The sequence below is a fragment of the Prionailurus bengalensis genome, chromosome D1, assembly GCF_016509475.1.
Source record: "Prionailurus bengalensis isolate Pbe53 chromosome D1, Fcat_Pben_1.1_paternal_pri, whole genome shotgun sequence".
NCBI classification, from domain to species: Eukaryota; Metazoa; Chordata; class Mammalia; order Carnivora; family Felidae; genus Prionailurus; species Prionailurus bengalensis.
This window is the reverse complement of record NC_057346.1, coordinates 28,347,223-28,374,102: the sequence shown is the minus strand read 5'-3', so window position 1 is coordinate 28,374,102 and position 26,880 is coordinate 28,347,223. Positions and strand designations below refer to the sequence as shown.

Genomic DNA, 26,880 nt, shown 5'->3' with positions numbered 1-26,880 from the left:
AGAACTTCAAGGAATCAAATAATAGAGGCTATGGCATAATTTAGCTCAAAATACTTTTAAAAAGCAGGATTCAAACACATAGGAAATTATAAAGCATTCAAAAAATGGTGTCTTAAAATATAGAGCTTTTAGAAATGAAAAATGAGATCATGAATTTCAAAACCCCAATGAATGGGTAAGCACTATCAGAGAAGAGAAAAAACCAAAATGGCAGATAAATCTGAGGAAGTCCCCAGAATCATACTAAGGAAAAAGTATGAAATAGCAATCATGAGTGAGAAGACCCTACATATACCTTAATAGGAGCTTATGAAAGAGAGAACCCAGAAATAATATTTTAACAGATAATTGGAGATTAACAATTCCCCCAAATTACTAAAGGACCTAAGCACCAAAAACATTCAGCCAATATGTCAAACAGTCACAAGTGCAGTAGTATCAAAAAGGCTGCAGTGGTAAAGCAGCCAAACTCTCAGAGCTGCCCCCATGCCCACAACTACAGCAGCACCTCTGAGTGGTGTCTAAGAGACTGAGAAATGGGGAAGCCTGAGTGGCTCAGTCAGTGAAGCCTCTGACTTTGGCTCAGGTCGTGATCTCACTGTTTATGAGTTTGAGCCCTGCGTCAGGCTCTGTGCTGACAGCTCAGAGTGTGGAGCCTGCCGCGGATTCTATGCCTCCCTCTCTCTCTGCCCCTCCCCTGCTTGCTCTCTCTCTCTCTCTCTGTATCTCTCAAAAACAAAACAAAACAAAACAAAAAACAAGCATTAAAAAAAATGATTTAAGAGACCTAGAAACAGAGAGACTGAATGGATCCGGACTAACGAGTGTGCATTTTCAAGTTGATTCCAAAATGTCAATGATTGTGATCTGTGTGCTTTCCACATTCACTGCCATTTTACCCTGTATCCTCATCCTGAAATGAATTCTGAGAAATTAACGAATCCAGAGTCCAACAACTAACTGGCCAGTCACTGTGCTCCCAGCTTGCTCCCTCTAAAACCCACCATTCTCCCTTGCTGTGAACAGACTGTCGCTTTTCCCCACACACTCAAGGCTATTCCACTAACGTTTTCAGGTTCTTGTCTTCAGTGCCAGGGGCAAGGTGACATTCCTTAAGATTTATTATTATTGTTTTCCATAACCTGAGGAATGTCAGTCCTCTAAAAGCCTCTGCACCGTGTTGATTTTCTAAGTTAACTCTGACTTAGCATAGATTTATTGGTGAGGTTTGTGGTTTGCTCTGTGTGTGTGTGCATGCACGCACATGTTTGAGACACAAAGGGGAAGGGAGAGGGAAACCCGATATTTATTTAGCTTTAATATATGCTGTCTCCTGAACTAAGTGCTATCATATATACTTACTCTCTCCATTCCCGTAGCAATCATGTATGAAGAGTATCATCAAGCTTGTTTATCACATGAGGAGCAAGTCTCTGAGAAGTTAGGTAGTGGGAAGGGTCACTTTCCTGGGAGTCTGACTCCATGGAGAAGAAAGGTAGAGAGAAAACAATATGCTGAGAAGATCCTAAATCCAAAATGAAATTGAAGCCCTATGTTGTGAGGCATGATCCAGGTGTGGAGGGGAAATGGGAGGTCCCAGTAGGAGACTGTGCATTTAACCCACATCTCCCAGACAGCCTGGACCCAAGAAACATTAAGACTCTTACACAGAGCCTTTTAGGCTCCCTCCACATTCATCGTCTGGGCTGTTCTTGTGAGCTTGCATTCCACTTCCCTTCCCCATTGCCCTGGGTTCCCCTCCTCAGTGGGTCCAGTGCTGTGCCATATCATTCTCTCTATCCTCAGAGTGACAGTAAGCACCCAACACAGTCCCGACACTCAATTTTGCTGAGGAAATTTGTCTGTTCGTTCTGAGGATAAAAGTTCTTTTGTGGCCCAAATAGAATTGGTTATTCTCCCTGCAGGGGGGCAGGTTTCTCCTTGGTTTTGGATTATCATAGACCTATTATATCAACAACATTTTGTTTTGGGGAAACTTGTTTGTCAGAATGTTAATTTGATGTACACCTGTCTGGGCCACAAATTCAGCCTTCCTAATGAACTTCAACCCTCCCAGGGCTCCTAAACTTCAGCTTCTGTCAATCTCAAAGCAAGACAGGAACAAATAGCACAGCTGTGTAAATGCACAGACCTCAAGTGGGACATGTAACCTCTCTGAGCCTCATCTGGAAATGGGGATAATAATCCTGCCCATTGTGTTGCCCCAAGAATTAAGTGGGAAACATCCATGTAAGGAACTTTGTTACGGTCAACACTTAAACATTCTGGATTCTCCAGGCTGATTTGCTGTGGGATCCCCCTCCGTTCTCAAGGTGGGTGGGTATGCCTAATAGGCTACTCAAAGACACTGCTCACGGCTTTGCCACCTATGAAATAGAAAACCTCCTTTTTCAAAGGACAAAGGAGCTTGAAAAGATCTGGTGTAAAATAGCAGAGAGAGCCTGAGCTCTTGAATCAAAACCTACTTCATTTCCTGGCAAATCATGTAACTTCTTTGAATTGCATTTTAAAGTGCTAATATGTACCTCATAGGGTTGCTTTAAGGATTCAGTAAGACATGGCATACGAAAACACATGTAGACACATGAAATAATTCTTTTAGGAAGGTCTCAGGCTAACCCAATTCTATCTTTACCATTATCTCTAGGGGAATTGATAGGTGGGCAACCACATTGCAATAAACACCAAACCAGAGGTGTGTATGCAGTACCACAGGGACCCTGGCTTCTCATACAAGTCCAGCACATATCTTGTCAGTAGGATCACAGAGATTTTTTTAAAACAAAATCCTTGGCCTGACGGTGCCCCAGAACATTTTAAGGTGAAAATGTTCCAGACAACACATTTGGCATTTCCTCCAGCAGACAGCTCTCTGCTCCACCCTCCATGGCTGAATCTGGAGGCACTGTCTGCATCTCAGCCCTTCTACTACTGCCCCCTGGTGGCGGAAGCTTGCAACTTCATGGATCTTTTGGACTCCACTGGGGTTCTTCCCTGTAGGGCCTCCCAGCCCCCCATGCTGCCTATACCTTGGGGAGCATCTCCTCAGCTCTGAGAGTCCAATGGTGCATATTGCATTATTTGCTTTCACTTCCCTCCCTGAGGCAGGCAGTTTCTTTGCAGGCTCTTGATCTCTATATTGTCAGTCTGGCTGATCTTTCCTGTCAATCCATGCCCCATCCAATCCAGAGTGATCTTCTAGGCAAATCTGCTCCCATTGCTTCTTGCCTAAAAGCATTTAGTGGTTTCCACTGCCCTTCAGTAAAGCTCATGATGCTTTGCATGAAATAAATATGCTTCTTCTGTGATATCTCTTTTGCCCACATAGCCAGTATCAGATCTGGACCCCCTTACTTCTGGGGGGTATCTGCTCCTCATCCAGCGTGGGGGTATTCATGAGAGCATTTCCCACTTGAATGCCCTTTCCTGACCTCAACTCAATGGCTAACTCCTTGAAAACCCAGTGCAGAAGTCACTTTCTTAACCAGGACATTCTCTAGCAATCCAACCCCTCCTTTCCAACTTAGGAGCCCGCCTGCAGCCTCTATTCTCAACTCTGTGACATGTCTTCCAAGCTTTGTGCTCCTAGACCTAAGCACCACATTTTTAGCTTGTGTTTTAAAAATCTTCATAGCCCCAGGATAGAATCCAGTGCCTGGCACATGGAACTTGCTCGATGAATGTTCAATAAAAAACTTTATCTAGCTTGGGAACCAGAAGGATGGCAAATGCTGCGAGAGTTAACAAAAAAAAAATCATAATTACTTACATTTGCATACTGCTAATAATGGTAGTCATGGAGCATTTATTACATTCAAGGCACCGTTATGTGCCATAAATTCATTTTCTCAGTCAATAGACAGTGAGCTTCCCCCTTATACTATCTCATTTAATCTTTACAACAACCCTGGTGGATGGGAGGAGAGCAGGAATTAAATCTGAATCTCAGATGAAAAAACGGAGGCTGGAAGGGGTTGATGGCCAAGCATCCGAGGCTAATGCGAGAGCCAGGGTTTTACCCTCATTTCTGCAACCTCTCTCCCAGTGACATGAGTCTGCTCTCCCTTATTAATACTCTGCCACCTCTTCCTGACAGAGGCAGGTCCCAGGAGACGGAGCCAAACACAGAAATGTGCTTTGCCTGCAGACCCAGGCTGTAAAAGCAATCACAGCCTCTCCTCTCCCGCCTCCAGTTCCTAATCAATTATGGAGGAAATGACAATGAAGAGAGCAGATTCAGGAGTGACTGCAGTTCATTGAAAAGATACCAGAGGCTTTGTTTCTGCAGCCACAATGCCCGGCTGGCAGCACCAGGGCAAATAGATGTAGGGTTTGGTGGATGACACGGAGACAAAGGAAAAATGACAAACCAAGTGAATTAGTGAAGGTGAAATAAACGGTGCTCAGCAACAGATGGGGCTGATGCTGGGTAATTTTCTCCTGTCACCTCCCCTCAGGTAATAGATAATCCCGCAGCTGCTGGAGTTTCTGAGGAGGCAGGCACGGATCCTCAGTCCCTTCCTGTTTGGAAACCGTGCCCCCCATCCCTTAACCTGTCTCGATGATAAAAATCTTAAGAGCCAAACTTTTTGCAAGACTTATAGTGGCGATTTAACTCAGTCCCAGCTAAGGTTGCTATCTGTCAGGCTGTCACGGTGACAGGCAGATTTGTAAATGCTCTGGCTCCAGTGTCAGGTTGAAGGTGACATTTTTCAGCTGGAGATTTTTTTCCCCATCCCTCACTGAGACAGATCATCTCAGAAGTAGGAAAGCAACCCCCTGAATAAGCCTCTGTCCCACTCACCATCACCCTGACCAGAGCTGTTGACCGCTGAGCTCTGAGATTGTTGTTCACTTCCCCAGACCCACCTCTGCCCTGACCCAGCACACAGAAAACAGAGTGATTTCCTGTAAGGCCATGCCCCCAGTCCCACACTCTCCCTGTTCTGTCCCCAGGCTTCACCTGGCTTTCCCTTACAATGATTGTTTTGGCTGATGGTCGCTCTGCCATTACCATTATAAATACTTACCTAGATTCATTAACCACAATATAAAAACCCAGAATCTCAACTAAATTCATTTAATGACCTGCCATGCCATTTCTTGGCTGAAGCATATGAAACTAACCCCGAATGCTCAGTGGCATTCTTCCCTTTGATTTCTTCCTGGAACCACTAAGACTTAATCAAGTTTCTGTTTTAACCTCTCTTTTTCTAGGATTTTACTCTCAATGTATTAACCCTGAAGGAGTAGCACCAACTGGAGCGACTAGGTTCCTTAGCTTCCTGCCTCCTTCTCTGCATTTATCTGACCTCCTTTATGAAGCTTGGGAAGGCAATTTCTACTCTGATGCCACATCAAAGCTCAACTAAGAGTTCCATCTGTCCCCATTTCTTGGCCCAGATGCCAAAATGGGGATTCTCAATCTCTCTTCCTTTGTCTCTCCCCTCTTTCCGTCTCTCCATTTCTTTAAGGAGGAACTAGAATTGCAGCTTACCACATGTCTGCATGGGGCAAACCGTCCCCGCACCACCCAGGGTGTGCGTGGAGGGCTCTTCTCACAGCCAACCACCAGGCGGGGTGCCAGTGCATCCCAGGGGAAGGTCTCAAGGGCCAGCAAAGAAGGAAGAGAGAAACAAGCAGGTGGTACAGAACTGCAAAAACATATCTTATGACTCCCCACCCCTTCTCTCCTTCCTTCCTTCCTTCCTTCCTTCCTTCCTTCCTTCCTTCCTTCCCCTTCCTTCCTGCTTCACATTCTGTTTGCTTAGTGGTGTGAGGCCTTTGCTCACAGCTCCCACAGGGAGCTCCCTGTGACACAGCCGGTGTCGCTTCAGCCCTTGTTTCCTTCTGGACCAGAGGACATAATGGTATCCACGGTGCCATCAATCTCAGGATCTGAATTACACGAATTGCTCAAGCATCTTTATCTTCAATGCCTTCATTTGAAAAGTTTATTATATCTACCTTGTACAATCGCTTTTTTTTTGGGGGGGGGGGGTCATGAGCAAGATAGCATATGAAAAGCTCTTAAGACACAGCGAAAGCTTGGTGAATGTTGGCTCACCCCTGCCCCAGCCTGCAGTGTTTTCCTTAGTTATCAGCCAAGTTCACACTAGAACAGCTCAACGAGCTCCACCTAGTGGCGCGGAGCGTGCACTGAGCATGAAGTTCGCGTCCTCAGTACCCAGCGCAAGTGCCCCAGCCTCATGGAGTTGAGGTCTTTATACTGCCTCCACTCTGGGGGCTTACCTTAGGGGGGAGGGGAAAGGGAAGAGGAGAAAGAGAAGACAGTGAGAGGCCAGGACGGAGGAAGACTTCCAGAGAAAGGTAGGCAGATGGAGTAATACACCGGGCCAGTGCTGACACGTGTCCCCGCAGAGAGTCCAGGAGGGACGCAGACTGGAAGGGACGGACACACGTGTCGGCGAGGTCAGGCCTGCCCCGAGTTCCGCGGGAAATGAGTCTTTGTACACCCCGCAGCAGGAGAGGAGCGACCACACAGGATGCCCCCACCTTCCTCAGAAGCAGAGCTGCCCCAGCAGCACTGGTAAACACAGGTAGCAGGAGGCTTGAATGGGAAGCTTTGCACACCAGCAGAGCACAACGGCCCCCTGCCCCCAGGCAACTTGGCAGAGGGGCTACTACTGTGCCTTTGGATGTCACCCGGATTCTGTAAAGGTTAGAGATGGAAGGAGAAGCACTCCTGTCGCTGGGGAAGGAGAGGAGGTAGAGCTGGGTCAAGACTGGTGGGTGCATAAGTTGCACTGGGAGAGCACTGACGCCAGGTGGGGTAGATGAACTCTCCCGAAGGAGCCAAATGTTTGTGAGAGGAGAAATAGCTCTTGGGGACAATGAGGAGAGTGTGGGGCAGGTGCAGATTCACCTCCGCCCCTCTTAGCCCTTCAGCTCAACTCCAGACTTGCGCCACCTTTGAGAAAACCTTAGTACTCAGCTCCTGTGACCCTCCCTGACATCTCCAGGGGGAAATATGAGTATTTCTTCTATTAAACATTCCCTGGATGAGTTCCATCAAAGGGAGATTCCATTTCCCTTTGGACCCTCATGGTAAACATTCTAGAAAGATCTCATTGCTTCCCTCCACATTCCCATTTGGTAGATATTTTATGTGTTTCCTTTCCTTTCCTTCCTTCATCCCATCACAGCCTTGGTCCCAACCCCTGGACTGGCCAGTGAAGGAGGATAAGGAACATAGCCAGTCCCTCTGGCTCTCACCGAAGGAGACAAGTGGGCATTTAACCCAGACAATCCATAATGTGTGCTGGGACGGGGGTATCTGGGTTGGCCCTGAGGTTGGAGTACAGGGGTCTCTGCTGGGCCCGGTCAAGCTGTGGGAGACCACTGCAGGCAGCATATCTGTGAGCAGGCAGGACACAGCCAGCAGCTTCCCTGCCTCTTGGCCTGCTCAGCTGGCTCTCTTGCATGCTATGGAGGCTCTGGGAACCTCTGCACGTATCTTGGCAGACACCTTGGCAGAATTTCTCGGAGCCCAGAAACTCAAAGGGTGTCAGGAGGGTGAGCTCAGGAAGGCTGGGCCCCAAAGGACCCCTTCAGGTAGGTCTCATGGCCAGTGATGCAGGGACTGTCCCTCAAAACCTCCTTTCCCTCAGTTTTTAAACATCATACTCACCCTAGCTCCTTGACCCCAGGGTGTCTATCCTGGGAGAAGAGTTTCTCATTATGTTACCTATTTTTTGGTTTGTTTGTTTTCTATATGATTGATTTTTTTTTTTTTGGTGAAGGGGATGGTCACTGCTACCTCTATTAGGAAGTCCATTGCATATATCTTTTAAATTTTGCATTCAGTTCATGAAATATGTTCTTTCAGAGCTTCAGGCCTCTGAGCCTAGAGGCTTGCGTGTCCTGCCCATCCCCTTGGGTACTGAAGTGGACACTTTTCCTACCACGTGCATTCCTCTGGGAGAATGCCTATTCCTCAATTTCCCATGATTTGAGCAGTTCTGTTTGCCTTCCTGATGAAATGTGTGTGAATATGTGAATGGGACCAGAGTGTGTGGGGAAGGCCTCACTACATTGTATGTTTTCCCTCATTCCTAATCTGGGATCCAGGCTTCTCTTTGCTGGCCTCACGTGCTCCTACCCAGTCCTACAAACAGATGGGTTCAGGGACAGATGTGTGGGAGGGGAGAGAGGCCTCAAATGCTGAGTGTGGAGAGAGTTCCCTTCACTGTGGACTTCTGCAGCATGAGTTCCAGCTTGCAAGACCACCAGGTTAGTGTGCTGGTGAATTTCATCTTATGCAAACCAGGGAGCCAACCGTGTCAATGCAAATACCTCTGTCCCAGGTGATAGGCATGTGACCAATAATAATTGGTACTTACTATCAAAGCAAAAAATTCCTTTTCACTGTTCAGTCTTTCTAGAGCGAAGGCAGTTGGTAATAATGGAAGGGGTGGTCTGGGCCATGGTGCCAGGTGCCCAAAGGAAGGGTAGACACAAGCCTTGTCCAAGCCCTCGGAGGTGTTCTGTCCAAGCCTGGGGGAGGAGGCAATGAGCAGCAGGGGAAAGGGCTACCCAGAATTCATATCACTTTTGTTGGACTCCTGATGGCTGCTGTAGGGATGTCTGCATATTTATTCCATATACATTTCATCACTGGAACACTGGGAGGCAATAGGATGCGGTCTTTCTTTGTTGCTCATTGCACTTAGGATACACAAGAGCTATGTTATCTTGCCGGGGAGCATTTTCCCAGGCCGTGAAGTCTTTTTGGGAGATTCCAGTGGTTTCTTCTTATGCAAGAGCCCAGCCTAGTGGTTGCAAGCATGGGCTGGACTGAAACTTGGATCTGCCCAAACCATTAACCACTCACAACTTCTCTGTGTCTTAGTCTCCTCATCCACAAAATGGGGGTGATAATGGCACTCACTTCCAAGGATCATTGTGAGGAAAGGGATTAAATGATGAATCTAAGTGATATTAGCACAGCACCCACAAAGAGCCAGCACTCAGTATCTAGTAGCTATTTTTAGGTAGCATCCTCTGTTATCTTTTATGATAGGAAGGAAAACAAGAGTACAGTGTGCTGGTAATGTAATAATTTCTTTATTTTTCCTGCTTCATCTCTTTTTCGCAGGAAGCAGTGGGTGACCTGAGGAAGGAGGGTGGCTAAATAATGGAATTAGAGGCAAGCATCCTGGAAGAAGATGACCATGGCATCTAAATGAAAGGAACTGATTTCTGAACCAGACTTCTCAAAATGCAAGCAGGCAAGCCCACCAACCTTGCCTGGAGGAAGGCAGAGGAGAATGGGGAGCTGAGGTCTTCCTTGTGATGAGGTCCCCATCCCCTCCCTGCTCAGGGCCTCACCCCCATCCCATCCCTCCCAAGGGGGTACCACCGGCAGGCCAGCCCCTCCTCATGGACTTGGCCTCCACCTGTCCTCAGAAAGAACCTGAGTTTTCAGGAGAAATGGACTAAAAGCAACATTTGCAGGGAAACTGAATTCCACATGATAAATCTCCTAAGTCTGGCCTAAGGACTGAACTAGCCTTTAAATTAAGGCCCAGAAAGTTAGAAAAGAGTTATCGTCTTGGGCTGGGATTGGAAGAGGCATAAATTCACGCCCACCTGTTCCTTCATCTGCTCCTTTTCCTGTCTTTCCAGCCCCTCCTGAGCCACCCAGTAGGAGTACTGGGTTTCTGAGGGCTCAGGCTACAGTGAGGAGGCTGAGGTAGCAGCAGGACAGCCCCCTGACCCCTGTGTCTCTGCCTGCCCCTGGTCCAGGGCTCCCTTGCATCCCCACGTGGAGCCTCAGGCTGTGGCAGAGGAGGAAGGCCCAGCCCTCCCGAGAAGAAAGACTGACTCAGGGTCAGAAGGCAGCCCTTCCTTCCTCTGACACCAGGGCTTTCTGGGGATTTTCCTTAACAAATGTCCAATATATATGCCAGCATTTGCTCTTACTGACAGGTACTCTCACATTAAATTAAAACTAACTAAATATATTTAAAAAACACTAAATAAGTAAATAAATTGTGTCTTACAGTATTCGTGAGTGGTCTGGAAATCCTACAGTAACATTTTTCAATAGAAGGGTTCACAGGCCTTTGAAATTGGGTAAGACGATCTCAGATGGGTCTGTGACACTGATGGCCATATATTTTGATCCCAAATGGTGTCGTGTTGCCTGATGGCAGCATTGGATATTCGGCCATCATATGCAGGCGACCTTCTACACAAGCCACACAGCCACCCAAAAAAAAAGCAATATCAAGTTCAACTAAAACATGAATTGCACATATACCTGCTATTGGCTAGGGGAGACATGGGTAAGCAATGTGGTCACTGCCCAAGCTGTATGGGAACCCCTAGGAGAACCGGGCGTGGGCGAGGATATACCCACTCCACACCTCGTGGTACCCACTTTACACCAGGCGTACCCCCAAGAGATGCAGGTGGAAAGGAGGAGCCTTTGCCTCTGGGGTTTTGGAGCTCAACTCACAGACTCTTCCTAAAGAGAAATGATACAATCACATTCTGATGTGCTTTGAAAGCATTTTTCATGGGCTTTAAAAATAATCATTAACATGTAGTTTTCGGATTTAACGATGTAAGCTACCCACCCTTCTTCCAACCCTCCTTGTATGGTTGGCTTTGCAAATCATTTTAGGAAATGCAGCTAGGGACACTGAGAGAGAAAACACAGCAGGTGGCTTCACCTCCCTGCACAGAGTCTGCAGAAAAGAGCCCTCTTCTGTTCAAGGAGCCCTGTTACTGCGCTGAGAGCAGGCAGCTTAGGCCTCTGGAAGAGCACAGGAGTGCCCTCCCGTGGCCATCCTCCGGAGCTGCAGGCACAGCCAGCCCCGCATCTGCAAGTTCCCCTGTCCAGATGTGGGAACTGGCTGGCAGTGCACGTCCTAACCCTTTGGGGTTTATTAGCCTGCTGTAATGTCAGTGCAATAATAGCCCCGGGGAGGCCATTACACCACTATTTCCATCCAGAGGAAGGCTATTCCATCAACTGCTCCAGAGGCCTGCTTGGTAAATGAGTTTTCTTTTAAAAATACATTCACTTGATTGCTTTGCTAGAGCACATTCGGCACCAGGGGACGTATGTGGGGCGGAAGGACACACGGGGGGCTGGGAACCACCCAAGGATCAACAGCAGAGGCCGGGGTCGGGATGGGGGGGGCAGCTCACAACCCTTCTGCTGCCCGACTCAGCGTGGCCCCTTCCTCCCTGGGGCCCTTTGCTCCTGTCTCCCTGGTGACACTTAGGTCCAGTTGTTTTGCTCCCAAAGAAGGGTCCTCAGCCATTTGTCTCTGTGCCCTCACATTCCATCCCCTCACTGCAGTGCCCAGGACAGGCTTTGCAGGCGCTTGTAGAACATAATTCCAGTGAATTGTGCTGCCCCCTTTCCGCAGTCACTCTCAGCAAGACAAGGAAGACAACAAGTGCCGATTCCAGGCTGGATGCCCACGAAGGTCCCTTACCCCGTGACCAGCCTGGTGAAGAGTCTGGAAACAGAGAGCTCCAACCAGACCTGGAGGTCCTGGCCGCAGAGGGAGACAAACTCCTGCCCTCCATGGAGTCACTGAGTGATGGAGCAGGCCCAGGCAGAGGGCAGACATCTCTGTGGGCAGACACATCACATTCAAACGATTGCGGTTGGGAGGAGGGTGAGGGAGAGGATTTGGACACCTGGCTCCCAGCAGATCAGTGCTTCAGCTTTATTAACTACAGTATTTCACATTTTGCCATCTCATGTGGTCTCCCCTGGAATATCGGCTTAGTTAAATTGTCACTTTACCAGAATGGGGAAGTCATACATGAAATAGGGGCACATGGAGACTGAGCCCCCATGTGTCTCACAGTGGCTGGTCTGTGGTAGGAAGTCTCCCAATTCAGGGTTTCTCTCCACAGCTTGGCTGCCTCCTGAAGACTGGGGATCCTTCCAGGGCCCCATAGCTGTGGATGCCTCACTTAGGTGTGCCCTGGCCAGTCATTCCTGGGGAATAATTGTTTCTAATTAGCATTTCCCACAGATGGAACATCCCCCAACCCCCAGCCTACAGCTAAGTGGTTCTCATAAGAGCACAGAAATTATTTTCTACCTTTGAAAACATCAAAGGAAATCAAAGGAAATTAGTTCATTCTCATCTCTATCTCTTAGCCAGCCTCACTGTGGTGACCAGAGGGGCCCAGCCATTAGAGGTAAAGAGAGACGTCTCTGAAGCAGATAATCCCTGAGCAAGTCCCCAGACCTGGCCTGCTCTCAGAAACTGTGTGGCCTGCCTTTGCTCCCACGTATGGCTCTTCCTGCTTGGGTCTGTCACTAAGCATCTGGATATTTAACACCTATGTGTGTTCCTTCCCTCTCCCTTGTGATAAAGAAATCCTGGGAGACAGGGCTAAGTCTAGACTTCTTTGTAAACATCCTGGACTAAGCACAGTATTACTTATACAACACAATATCATAGGATCTCAGAGTTGGAAAACATTCCTTTAGTTACCATGATTAGATTTCCCAAATTTACTTAAGTGCCTTCCTTGTTCCAATGTTCTAGACACTGTGGATGGAGATGAGAATGATGTCCCTGATCATATGGAACTTTAATTCTAGTGGGGAGAGATTAACACTAAGCATATGAACAAGTAAATATATAATATGTCAGGTGTTAGAAATGGCTAAGAAAAATGGTAAGCCAATGTAAGGAGATAGCATGGTATGGTGGTGATTCTACTATGTAGAATGATTGGGAAGCATTTCTGAGAAGGTGGCATTTGATGAGACACCTGAAAGAAGTGAGGAAATAGTCTGCGAGATATGTGGGGGTGGAGCATTTCAAATAGAAAAGTAGCAAGTGCAAATGTCCTGAGGCCAGGGTGTGCTTGGTGTGTAATAGGAACAGCCAGGAGATGAACATGGCTGCAGTGGAATGAATGGAGGAGGATAGTAACTGAGCTCAGAGATATACCAACTTGCAGCATCACAAATATTACAGTCTGGTTGGTCCTGAGAAGTCCAAGAGCTATGGGCTGCCAGCCCAGCTATCCGTTCAATACCGAGCCATCTCCTATAGATGTTGGCTGCGGTCCTCCATCCTGGTGCGAGTACCTCCAAGAAGAGTGTGTGTGAAGGGCTGAGTTCGGTTGGACGGTCCTACCCCTTCCGAAGCTGGGGGATCTTGTCAGGTTACCCTGATGTTCAATTCATGCTTCCCTGGCTCTAAAACAGCCATCATACATCCCTCCTCATGGGGTTGTTGTGAAAATTAAATGAGACACCTGTAGGAGGTACCAGAGGAAAACTTTTAGGTTTCCTTATAGGTTACCTATACGATCTAGAAAGCTCTCAATGGGAGAAACTTTCCACTTAAGTGGTCCTGTTTCTGGCCCCCAAACAACACAAAGCAGGTCCTCCCTCTGGTCTCAGCCAGTGTTCAGCAGGTATCAGCTTTCTTGCTAGTCCTCATGGGGAGCTCAGTAAGCCTCTGAAACTCCTTTTGGAGTTTCCTCACAGCCCAGCAACCCCCTTCCCCCTGCCAGATCTCCTTCCCACCTCAAAATCTCTTTCCCCTCCTATACAGCTAGGGACCCTGAGTCCCAGAGAGATAGATGCATGGCATGCTATCTCTCCCAGCTCATCACCTAGGCTGGGCCTCAACTGCTGCTTCCAGATGCCTCCTGGCCTCTGGAAACATAGGATTTTGGTACACTCATGCTCCCGAGTGAAATAAGGGTTGAGAGGCAGGAAGCAGGTAGAAAAGACGTAAGTGGGAAGGCCAGACATAAGCTAGGCCCAATGGTCCCTCCTCAGGCCCAAAGCTGAACAAACACCCTGCACAAGAAAGTGGGTGCATCTGCCAGAGGACAGGAGGCGAGCCCGGATTCACTGTGAGTGGAGGCCGTGCCCACTCTCCTGCTCCCTGTTAGGGACCAAGGAGCTATGGCCCAGGCTGGTGAGGGCCTGTAAGGAGACACTGTCAACTACTCAAAGGCTGTGGGGGGAGTTTCCTATGCAGTTAACACCTGGCTGTGTTTTCCCTGGAAGAGTGGGGAGTCCTGCCTGCCTGCAGTGGTGAGTGTGGTCCTGTGATTCCAGGGTTGTCTCCAGTCACCCAGCCAGTACGACCCTCTGTGGACCGTCTGTGGGCCACTCTGGAAAGGTTGGTGCCACCACCTTCACATCACGCTCATGGTCTACACCAACATCACCTCATGCCTCTTTCTATGCCAAGCACTGGGGTCAGTGCACACACACAGCTCACTTCCAAGTTCTACTGATGGCAAACAGGCAGTAGGCAGGGTTAACCTGCATGCTGTGTCACACGGCCAGTGGAGAGTAGGGTTGCTTTTAGGACCCAGTGCCGTTGAACTCCACAGCAACAGGGGATCTGTTCAGTTACAAGAACCTCCATTTACCATGGCCTTCCCTTTATCAATGACCCTTCTAAACTCCCCATGCTGCCAGTGAATCCTTTCCTTACCAGCAACATAGCACCAGGATTAGGCAGATCCTGGGAAAAAACTGGCCTTGGATGATCACTTTCCAGGACAGCAGAGACTCCAGAGATTTCTGCCCACAGAACGTTCCTCTGAAGCACCCACCTTTACTGTGGCTGCCTCTGTGCCCCCCAAAAATGTGACATCGTCTGCCTTGGGATCTTCCCACCTCCCCTCAGAGCCCAGTCACGCCCTGTCCGTAGTAATAGCAATATTATTGATTGACTCATATTCCAATAGAGCCCCAGGCAGGTTGGCTACAAACCTCGTTGACAAAGTGACCCTCTAACACCTTGGGCATGTTTCTGCAACGCTAACAGGGATCTATCAAACCCACTCCATCATGTGAAAATGTGTGCCACTGACCCATCACTACCCCTCCCCCACTTTCACCTCTGGTGTTTGCTCTGAAAGTATTTACCTCCTCAGACTTCTTTTGGAGCCTAGACTGTTTTGCATCACTTCCTGAGAGGGAGGTTATCTACTGGTGCTGGAGGGCAGGGGTCCTATTGCCTCCTCCCTCTGCACCCTGCACAGAGCCCAGGACACAGACTAAACTGTCAGTTCATCTTCTATGATACACACGTTTTGGCTGCTTTTCCTATCTTACCCCAGAGGAGCAGAGAGGAGGGAGATAAAGTCGAGGACCTGCTGAAGCCCAGGGAGCAATGCGGCTAGTGCAGGCACTGTTAGCATCTCCTTTTGATTAGGAAGAAAGCATGCAGACCTTCTGGTCGGGTTTAGCAGGAAGGAAGGGAAGTTGTACTTTGCAAGCAAAAGTTCCCTTATAATGAGGTATAAGAGCTGAGCAGATGAGTGTGGGAGTTATTTACACCAGCAGAATTTCTAGAAAGCTCTATGAACCTATGTCCCTGAGTGTGTGTGTGTGAGAGAGAGAGACAGAGAGAAAGAGAGAGAGAGAGAGAGCACGCACAGGAAGCTGGTGTTGTAGTATTTGTGGCATTTGTGTGCCTTTTAAAGTATATTCTCTCACAAGGCAGGCCTGGCTGGCAGGCAAAAAGCAGAATGAGCTGTGAGCACAGACATGTTCTGCACTGACAGCAATAGGTGCTGGGCCTGCCCCCTTCTTGGGCTGCGGGAGCCAGAAAGTATCCAAAACCAGAAGAGGATGGGAGTGAAGAGCCTTCACTTCTGATGTGAGAGATAGTCAATTTCACATACGCTATCAGAAAGTGAACGCTGTCAGGTAACTTTCTGTTTTAGTTACTGAGAGCACTTAGGAGCAGAGGTGCACTCAGACCGAATCTCCAGGGTCAGGCATCAAGAGATGGTGAGCAGTGGGCCCTCCCTCCTCCAGCCTGGCAGGGCTATGGGCCTGCAGCATCTGAAGTCGCCACCAGGGGGCACAGTCTGAACACGACAGTTGGAGAAGAGGGTGTCCTTGTTCTCTTCTGCTTTCACTGCATTCATACAGCAGGTAATAGGGAAGGAGGTCCAGCCGCTGCAGTCAAGACGGCAAGACCACTGGGAAAGAGACTTCTCGGTTGGTCCTCTACAGTGCTTGCAGAATGCCCTCAAAAGGCAGGACTCAAAGTGCCTTAAACTGTAATAGCCATTTTATGTATGTAGATTCTTAGATTAATCCTCACAATAACCTTTGAGACAGGTATTACCCCATCTTCCAGGGGAGAAAACTGAGGCTGTTCAGATATATAGCATGACAACAGTAATGCATCTATATCTTAGTAGCTGACAGAAAAAAGATTTGAAATCAGGAACCTGTTGAAATAATGAAACCTTGAGCCCAGTGTGCCTCGTGGCCAAAAAGATGTCTGAGTGGTGATCCAGACACTGCCCAAGGAGGCTAGGTAAGAGGTGTCAGTGTGAAGGTCCTGCCTCTAGCACTGGGATCTGGGCCCTGAGTGATCTCTTAGGTATGTCACCTGACATGGGAAGGATGTGTGAGCTCAAACTTCTTATTTTCTTTCACCTTGACTCTGTAGTTATAGTGTGCAAGGAGGGAAAACACACCTGCACACACACACACACACATACACACACACACACACACAAATCCACACACATGTTCGTGTTGTGAAGTATTCTCATTTCTCTCTAACAGCCCGAATGTGGGCTTCTCTGATTCATTCCAGTGAAGTCACAAATGCCAATGTCATGAGCCAGCACAACCCAGGGAGAGGGAAGGCAAGGCCACGTGGTGGCCGAGACAGGGGCGTAAATACCAGAGAAGGGTGAAGGATCAGGCACTCTTGGGATGTCTTCGTCTGGGTTCACATCATGCAGTCACCCAGGGAGCTTCATTCTCCCCTGTCCAGGAGGGATTTACTGAAGCTCGACAAAATCTGCCGCTGAATATTGCTATAAAATATATAGGTCCTCTCAAGACGCTTCACCCAGAGAATCCTAAACCACTAGATTCACTTTTCTATGACTTTGTTAAAAGAGAGAAAGGAATTAGTCAAAAGCCAGCACCAGCCTTTACCATTCATCTCCCACATCCCCTGTTTTTCCTGTTCTGTTAGACAGTGGTCCTCAAGGGGTAGTCTGCATCACGATGACCTGGAGGGCTGCCCACACATCTCACAGATTTTTGAGTCTCTCCCCCGTGGTTCTGAAGTCAGTCCATCTGGGCTGGGGTGCAAGATTTTGCATTCTTAAGAAATTTCAGGTGATAATGATATTGTAACATATTTACATTTCTTACAACCTTATTAGGGGAAACTAATTTCCCCAGAAGCTTTCAGAAAGAAATGGGAATGGGTGGATACAGATAGCAACAGAAACAGCATATTCAGAGGTATGGACATCAGCTCCTGGATAGTTAACATGGGCACCCCTTTGCACATGCACATGGCAGGCACTGTTAATCAATCATGGCCTTCTTGCTCATTGAGCCCAGACTTGGCTTCAGAATCTTTCTCAGCCTACTACTCCAGAAAGCCACTAAATCCAACTGGAATCAGTAGGCAAGATGTAAGCCCTTTGCTATATATATATATATATATATATATATACACACACACACACACACACATACGTGTGTGTGTGTATGTGTATATGTGTGTGTGTGTGTGTTTAATTTCTTTTACCAATCTCTACACCCAGTGTGGGGCTGAAACTCACAACCCCGAGATCAAGAGCCTCACACGCCTCCGACTGAGCCAGCCAGATTCTCCTTTGCTATATTTGACCTAGAGTTTGAACTACATTATTACAGGTATCCCTCCCCATTTTTCCTTCTTTCTCTCAGGCACACAACTTCCTCTGAGCACGAGGGACCATCTGGACTTAAGAACAAATGAGAAGATGGAAGCAGAACCCCGAGGGAACGTGTCCCAGTGCAAGAGGGAGAAGATTGAAGAACGTGAAGGAATTGGGTTAACTTTCGTTTGTGAGCAGCCTCATGGAGTCAACAGCCATGCTCCTTAGGGGATCCAGGACAGAAGGGGTGCAGAGAACACATGGAATGGCCGGACAGGGAGAGTGGCTGTTCTCCTTGAGCACTTTCTCCAACAATGGAACAGTTCCCATTTTAAAAGCAATTATGTAATGTGACAGCTGCAGTAGCTATAATAAAAGGGTGTCAGAGGAAGCCGTGCTCCCGAAGACAGGGGGACGCATTTGGAGGAGGTGGTCACAGGGGCCCTAGGAACATACTCACTCCTACGGTGCAGGCTCAGCCCTGGGAAGCTGGCTGCCTTCAGCTTCAAGGAAGAATCAGAGGTCAGAGCCAAAAGGTCAGAAATGCAAGGCAGACAGAGCCAATAGCAATCCCACCCCAAACTAGAAAAAGGACAGGGATATGAAAGGTTCTTGATAAATAAAGAGACAAAGAGGAGGAAGAAAGCAATGTCTTTTTTTTTTTAATTTTTTTCAACGTTTATTGATTTTTGGGACAGAGAGAGACAGAGCATGAACGGGGGAGGGGCAGAGAGAGAGGGAGACACAGAATCGGAAGCAGGCTCCAGGCTCTGAGCCATCAGCCCAGAGTCTGACGCGGGGCTCGAACTCACGGACCGTGAGATCGTGACCTGGCTGAAGTCGGACGCTTAACCGACTGCACCACCCAGGCGCCCCAAGAAAGCCATGTCTTTGAAGAACTCTGATATGAAGAGATATCTGGACAGTCAAATATCTAGAAACCCCAAAACCACCAGCCGGGTCATTCATGCAAGCCCATGGCTCCGGGGTGGGGTGGGAAGGAGAGGAAGGGTGTGCATTCCACATTGCTTCCTTTTTCTGGGCCATGCTCTTACAAGACTCAGAGACCTTGTCCACAGGCCCAAACCACCTTCCTGGCTTCTGTGCTAGGCTAGAGCAAGCAGCAGGGATCAAGACTGGATATCAGTGTGTTGCCAAACGGGCAATACCACTTAAAGGTGAGCACAGCCTGCAGGCTGATGGCCCCACCTGCAAATGTCAGGCAGTCTGCCAGCCAACTGTATTGCCTGATATTCCCAAGTTTCATGTTTGGTAATTCCATAAGCCGTGATGGAGCATCGGCTCTGTTGAAACCAACATGGGGACAACCGGTGAGTGCCTAAGGTGTGTGCTACAGAAAGTTGTCCAGAACTTCAGTCTTGGTGTGATCCAGAGCCAAGACTTTTCTGTCTCCCCAAATCCTGGTTTGGCTCTCGGGAAGGAAAAGGGAAAGAGGAGGCTCATTCCAGGTCCCCTGGAAGGTGCAATACTCCTGAATTCCTTAGAGAGCTCTCCAGACTTACATCTCTCACAAGGTCAGCAAATAAATGTAATTCAGAAGGTCAACAAGAGATGTGTGGAACCAGAGCTTATTAGCATTCATCTGCATCTCAATGAAGAACTGAGGTCCTGTTTAAAAAATTGATAATTCCCAGATTCAGATAAAGCCCTTACTTTAGAGTAGGACCTGCTAACAAGCTCTGTGTCGGATGGCTCTATGTCACTGTGCCACCAAAGATGTTTTGAGAAGAGCGGCAGGAACACAGTTATCACACACACACACACACACACACACACATGCACACACACAGCAATGCCTCTGCAGGTGTTGGAAATTAACTTCCTGATCGTGCCATTTCCTGTCTGTATGACTTTGAATAACATAATCTCTCTGAAACTCTACATCTTCGTCTAGAGATCATAACACCTTTCAGGATTAGTATTAGAATTTGGGCTTTTCCTGGCAAAACATTTGACCCCCAGCAGGTGCTCAGTAAGCTGCCGCCTTTAGGGCCTTTGCAAGCAAGTGCCTAGAGGAGACCCTGTTTGACCCCCAAGAAGAACCCTGAAAGCCACGTCTAACTGCACACCAGCATTCCTACCTGGACAGCCCACTTTTATTTTCCTCCATAGCATTTTACAAACATTCAATTGCACTGTGCTATTCTAGCTCCAGGCTGCCTCACTGGTATATTAATAATAAATTATAATATAGTTCATTGGTCTAGCATTTTGCCATAGTTTACTAAGCACGTTTACCTACCATGTGCCACTTAATTATTACTGGTATAGGAAGCCCTCACTTCAGAGAGAAGGAAGCTGAGGTTAACAGAAGGTGGGTGGCTCACATAAATTGAAATAGCAGAACAGAACTCAAACCATGGGCATCTGTCCCCTGGCATCTGCCACCTCTGACGTAAGTGAAGCCAGCCAGGAAGGCTCAGGCTCTGGGGCCTCTGGCCCTCCAGTTCACAGACGTCCTTCCTTTCTGCTAATAATACTCATTAGATATTATGTGCCAGACGCAGAACTATCTGCTGGTGAGTTGAGCAGCATTTGAAAAGCACTCAGCACTGCCAGTCTGTCTGTCATCTTAAAAAATGTCAGGCTAAGGCACTGTGGTCGATGAAAGCAGGCTAAAGCAAATTGACAACTGAGTGTAGCTACGTGAACTAGGTCAGTGGTTGGGGAAAATGTGAGAAACAACAGTGTTTGTACAACTGGGGAAAGTTGAACACAGATTGTATACTAGAAAATAGCATTATATCTATGTTAAATTTCCTGGATTTGATCATTGTGGTGGTTATGTAAGAGAATGCCTTGTTCTTAGAAGCTGCATGGCAAATATGGGGGAAATCTGTTCAATACGCTATTCTTGTTATTGTTTTGAAGGTTTTAAATTTACGAAAAAGTGCTCCAGACAAATTTATCAAGCAAATATATATCTGATAACTAGTGTGGTGCCTGTAGGCCCATCTTAAAAATTTAATTATAAAAGTCCCGAAAATATGGAATTGTAAGGTCATCTGATTAGGTCTTTTATCTTCTGTTCGCCCCTTTCCCTGTGCTTAGGAGCATGTGCACCCTTCCCCTGTGCACACGAGCATGTACAACTTCCCCTGTGCCTACAAGCATGTGTGCACCCTTCCCCTGTGTGCACGAACATGTGTGCACCCTTCCCTGTGCGCATGAGTGTGTGCATTTTTCCCCTGTGCCCAGAAGGATGTGTGCACCCTTCCCCTGTGTGCACTACCATGTTCACCTTTCCCCTGTGCACGTGAGCATGTGTGCACCGTTCCTATGTGTGCATGAGTGTGTTCACCTTTTCCCCATGCCCAGGAGCATGTGTGCATCCTTCCCCTGTGTGCACTAACATGTTCACTTTTCCCCTGTGCCCAGGAACACATGTGTACCCTTCCCTGTGTGCACAAGCATGCACAACTTTTCCCTGTGCCAAGGAGTACGTGCACCTTTCCCCTGTACCCAGGAACACGTGTGCACCCTTCCCTATGTGCATGAGCGTGTGCAACTTTTCCCTGTGCCAAGGAGCATGTGCACCCTTCCCCTGAGCACACAAGTGTGTGCACCTTTTCCCTGTACTCAGGTGCACGTGTGCACCCTTCCATGTATGCACGAGCATGTACAACTTTTCCCTGTGCTCAGGAGCATGTGTGCACCTGTCCCCTGTGTGCATGAGTATGCGTGCACCCTTTCCCTGGGTGCAGAAACATGTGTGCACCCTTCCACTGTGAGCACAAGTGTGTGCACCTTTCTCCTGTGCCCAAAAGCATGTGCACCCTTCCCTGTGCTCACAAGCGTGTGAACCTTTCCCCTGTGTGAATGAGTGTTTGAGCACACTTCCCATGTATGCACAAGCATGTGCACCTTTCCCCAGTGCCCAGGAACACATTGTACTCTTCCCAATGTGTGTACGAGCCTATGGAGTTTTCCCCTGTGCCCAGGAGCATGAGTGCATCCTTCCTATGTGCGCATGAGTTGTGTGCACTTTTCCCCTGTACCCATGAGCATGTGTGCACCCTTCCCAATGTGTGCATGAGCATGTGTGCACTTTTGCCCTGTGCTCAGGAGCATGTGTGCATCTTTCCCCTGTGTGCATGAGCATGTGCACCTTTCCCTGTGCCCAGAAACATGTGTGCACCCTTCCCCTATGTGCCCCAGCATGTGCACCTTTCCACTATGCCCAGGAGCATGTGTGCACACTTCCCTGTGCACAAGAATGTGTGTACTTTTCCCCTATGCCCAGGAGCATGTGTTGTGTACCCCTTCCCCGTGTTCACTACCATGTGCAACATCCCCCTGTGCCCAGGAGCATGTGTGCACTCTTCCCTTGTGCACACGAGTGTGTACACCTTTCCCCTGTGCAAATGAGCATTTGTGCACTCTTCCCCTGTGTGCACTAGCATGTGCACTTTCCCCTGTGCCCAGAAGCATGTGTGCACCCTCTCCTTGTGCACATGAGCATATGCACCTTTCCCCTGTGCAAATGAGCATTTGTGCACCCTTCCCCTGTACGCACAAGCGTGTACACCTTTTCCCTGTGCCTAGGAGCATGTATGCACCCTTTCCCCTGTATGTACCCTTACCCTGTGCGCATGAGCGTGTGCACCCTTCCCCTGTGCCCATCAGCATGTGTGCACCGTTCCACTGTGCCCACAAGCATGTGCAATTTTCCCCTGTGCCCAGGAGCATGTGCGCACCCTTCCCATGTGCACACAAGCGTGTGCACTTTTCCCTGTGCCCAGGAACATGTGCACACCTTTCCCATGTGCACCTTTCCTTTCCTTTGTGTGCACGAGTATGTGCACCTTTCCCCCTGTGCCCAGGAGCATTCGTGCACCCTTCCCCTTACATGCAGGAGCATGTGCACAGTCTTCCCTTGTGCCCATGAGCGTGCTTGCACCTTTCCTGGTGCCCATGAGTGGGTGCACACCTTTCTCCTGTGCCCTCAAGCAAGTGCACTTGTGCTCACATACATACACCTCTGGTTTGTAAAAGACAGCCTTTTACTTCTTTTGACACCTCAGACATTTACATTTATTTTATGTTGAACTGATTGTTCCCAAATAATTTAGGTTCACTGGTCTCAGTTTTGCTTTACAGTATCATGTAGAAAACATCGCATTCCTTTCCTGCCAAAGTATTTGAAAATACTTGTGTGTTCACAAAATAGACCTTTGAGTCTGCTGAGTCTCCTGTCAAAACTCAAATTCTCCAGAGGAAAATGCCAAGGTTCTTCTTTCAAAATTTGGCTGTTAGTCCTCTCAGGGTGACACAAACCAGCAAGGGCAGGTTTCTAAGATTTAAATCAAGGGACCAATTTCCTCCTCTCCCCTGCCCCTGCACTAAATATTAGGTAATAAAAGATCCTTGCCGACGCGTCTGGGCTGCAGACTGCCGCTCCTCAGGTGAATCAGCCAGAGGTCAGAGGTTTTCCTCTTCCCTAAGAAAAGGACCATCAGAGTAAGAACACTTTGTCTCAAATTTTGAGTAAAGGACACAAAACCACAGCCAATATGCTGGTCAGTGTATCTCTCACTGAAATGAGGCCCCAAATGGAATTTCATCAGGGGCATGACTGTAGCCAGAGGGCTATGACGGGAAATGCACAGGCCCTGGAGCCAGACCTGGGTGTGAATTGTGTCTTCTCCAGCATTTGGTAGTTGTGAGAACTTGAGTGAGCCACTTGGCCTCCCCAGGCCTCAGTTTCTTCATCTATTAAAATGACATAGAGGTGCTTGGTTGGCTCAGTCGGTTAAGTGCCCAACTTTGACTCAGGTCATGATTTCACAGTTTGTGGGTTCAAGCCCCACGTCAGGCTCTGTGCTCAGATGTGGGATTCTGTGTCTCCCTTTCTTTCTGCCCTTCCCCTGCTCTCTCTCTCTCTCTCTCTCAAAAATAAATAAACATTATTTTTGAATGGCATAATAATGGGGTGCCTGAGTGGCTCATCTCATGTTCGTGAGGTCAAGCCCCACATTGGGATCCACAGTGGGTGTGAAGCCTTCTTAAAAATAAATTGGGAGCCTGGGTGGCTCAGTTGATTAAACATTCAACTCTTGATTTCAGCTCAGGTCATGATCTCATGATTTGTGAGTTTTTGCCCTATGTCAGGATCTGCACTAACAGTGTGGAGCCTGCTTGGTTCTTTCTCTCCCCCTCTCTCTCTGCCCCTCTTCTGCTCACATTATCTCTCTCTCTCTCTCTCTCTCTCTGTCTCTCTCTCTCTCTCTCCTCTCTCTCTCTCTCTCTCAAAATAAATAAATAAACTTAAAAAATAATAAAATGAGGGGCGCCTGGGTGGCTCAGTTGGTTGAGCGTCTGACGACTTTGGCTCAGGTAATGATCTCACAGCTTGTGGGTTCGAGCCCCGCGTTGGGCTTTATGCTGACAGCTCAGAGCCTGGATCCTGCTTTGGATTCTGTGTCTCCCTCTCTCTCTGCCCCTAACTCACTTGCATTCTGTCTCTCTCAAAAATAAATAAACACTAAAAATAACAATAATAATAAAATGATATAATACCATCTTCCCTCTAGGGCTGCAATGGAAAAGTAGAAGAAATAAGTGCAAAGTTCCATGGCTCTTAGTAGGCACTCATCAAGTACCAATTATTTATTCATGTGGCCACCATTCCAGAAATGTTATGATGCTGCATTTGGCAAGGGTCTACTCTGTATTTTAGGCTTTGTGGGAAACAAATTAATTTTAATAATAACATCAGTGAAATTGAATCATAGTAATAAAAATTTAAAAATGTGTTGGGAAAACAACCCCTGATGTATTGGGATAGAGCCAAGACAGCCAGTCGACAAACTGTGGCCACCAGATGAGCTACTCTGCAGTTTAATACACTTAATAAAACAGTGTAGCTTCCTGAAATTGCTGTCTTGCTAAACAGAAATATCCCAAGGGTTTAAACAGAAAAGATAAATGACTCTGTTAGCCTCACACAAGTACTGAAGTGTGTATGAGACTGGGGTATCTGGAAGTCCATCTGGCAGAAGAGAGTGAGGCTGGTGGTTGAGGACTGAATCCTGCTCACATGGGTTAAATATCTGAAAAAATGAGAGTCTTGATACAGGGGGTTAATTCAGAAAAAAAAAATTGTACTTTTTTTTTAAATGCCCATCATACTGGGGAGTTTTCTTTTCTAGCAGTAAGTGAGTGAACTGTGTTAAGATTCAGTTGAAGAACTCACCAAACTCCACACCCGAAAAACAAATAATCCAGTGAAGAAATGGGCAGAAAACATGAATAGACACTTCTCTAAAGAAGACATTCAGATGGTCAACAGGCACATGAAAAGATGCTCAGCGTCACTCCTCATCAGGGAAATACAAATCAAAACCACACTCAGATACCACCTCATGCCAGTCAGAGTGGCTAAAATGAAGAAATCAGGAGACTATAGATGTTGGCAAGGATGTGGAGAAACGAGAACCCTCTTGCACTGTTGGTGGGAATGCAAACTGGTGCAGCCACTCTGGAAAACAATGTGGAGGTTCCTCAAAAAATTAAAAACAGATCTACCCTATGACCCAGCAATAGCACTACCAGGAATTTAACCAAGGGATACAGGAGTGCTGATGCATAGGGGCACTTGTACCCCAATGTTTGTAGCAGCACTTTCAACAATAGCCAAATTATGGAAAGAGCCTAAATGTCCATCAACTGACGAATGGATAAAGAAATTGTGATTTATATACACAATGGAATACTACGTGGCAATGAGAAAGAATGAAATCTGGCCTTTTGTAGCAATGTGGATGGCACTGGAGAGTGTTATGCTAAGAGAAATAAGTCAAACAGAGAAAGATACATATGTTTTCACTCTTATGTGGATCCTGAGAATCTTAACAGAAGACCATGGCGGAGGGGAAGGAAAAAAAAATGTTAGAGAGAGAGCGAGCCAAACCATAAGAGACTCTTAAAAACTGAGAACAAACTGAGGGTTGATGGGGGCGGGGGGGGAAGGGAGGGGAGGTTGGGTGATGGGCATTGAGGAGGGCACCTATTGGGAGGAGCACTGGGTGTTGTATGGAAACCAATTTGACAATAAATTTCATATAAAAAATTCAGTTAAAAGGGAAAATGTAAGACCAAATACCACTAACTGTGAGCCTCGCTTTTTGATCCCCGATTCAGAGCCCAGGGTACACTCCTGGGCCTTCTGTGGATGCACATTTTGGAGCTGGAGTGAGTTTAGCTGCCCAATAATCTACATTCCCAGGGGAAGGTCTTCTTTGTCATCAGTTTCGAGAGGCAACCTTACAGGAAGCAGACAGAGAAGCCGGGCTTGGTAATAACAATGGCGACATTCTTGTAACAGCACATAGGAACAATGCAGTCGATTCTGTTACACTGAGCTAACACCAGCTTCATCAGAGCTAGAGAAGGACTGTAATAATAGCACTGAGTGTAAATGCAATGAGACAATCCCTACAAAGAGTTGCCCCACAAGACTAACATCAGTGATTTGCCAGATATCTGATATTTCAGGGTTCCTCAAGGTCTTCTGGGACTTAACAGAATATCTCAGCTGGAAGAAATCAGAAGCATCATCCATTTCAAGTTTATCACTTTACAGGCGATAAAACTGAGACCACAAATGCTATGTAGCTGATAAGTCACAAAGACTAAACCAAGCTCATGGATCTAGTTTTATTCCACCTCTATCTACTTCTTCCCTTCTAGAGTGTCAACCAACCCTAGGAGATACAAAAAAAATGCCTTGTTTAGATAAGGGAGACTTTTATGAACTGCTCTCCTTTTCAATGAGCTGTAATGCATCTTCTGGTTTTAATTCAGGCAGTGCCCAAACTCTTCTGCAACATGCCTGCTTTTCTGGGAAACACAAGATGGTATGTGGCACTGTTTCTTATGGCCGCGAGAGGGCGCCAGTACCCCATGCTAGGACCCTTCATCCAGGCTTACCTGATCGCCCATACAGCATGCGTATATTTATTTTCAATGAGGTCAGGAGTATCAAGGTTGTAAAATAACATATTTTCACTTGTTTTCTTCCTACATCTCAAACATAGCTTTTCTGAAGTCAATTATCTCCCTGAGACGCTATTCTCCCCACCCCCCTTCCTCTTTGCGTTGCCTTTCAACACATCAGAGTCTGACACCAACAGACTGAGAAATGGACTTGGGGGGTGGGGAGCAAAA

The 26,880-nt window shown here is 47.5% G+C and overlaps 1 protein-coding gene across 1 annotated transcript in view; it reads right to left on the bottom strand.

Moving 5' to 3' along the window:
- The window catches only part of NTM (neurotrimin), a 941,468-nt gene that overhangs the window by 621,676 nt on the left and 292,912 nt on the right, over positions 1–26,880 (bottom strand). The gene's annotated exons all lie outside the window — the stretch shown is intronic.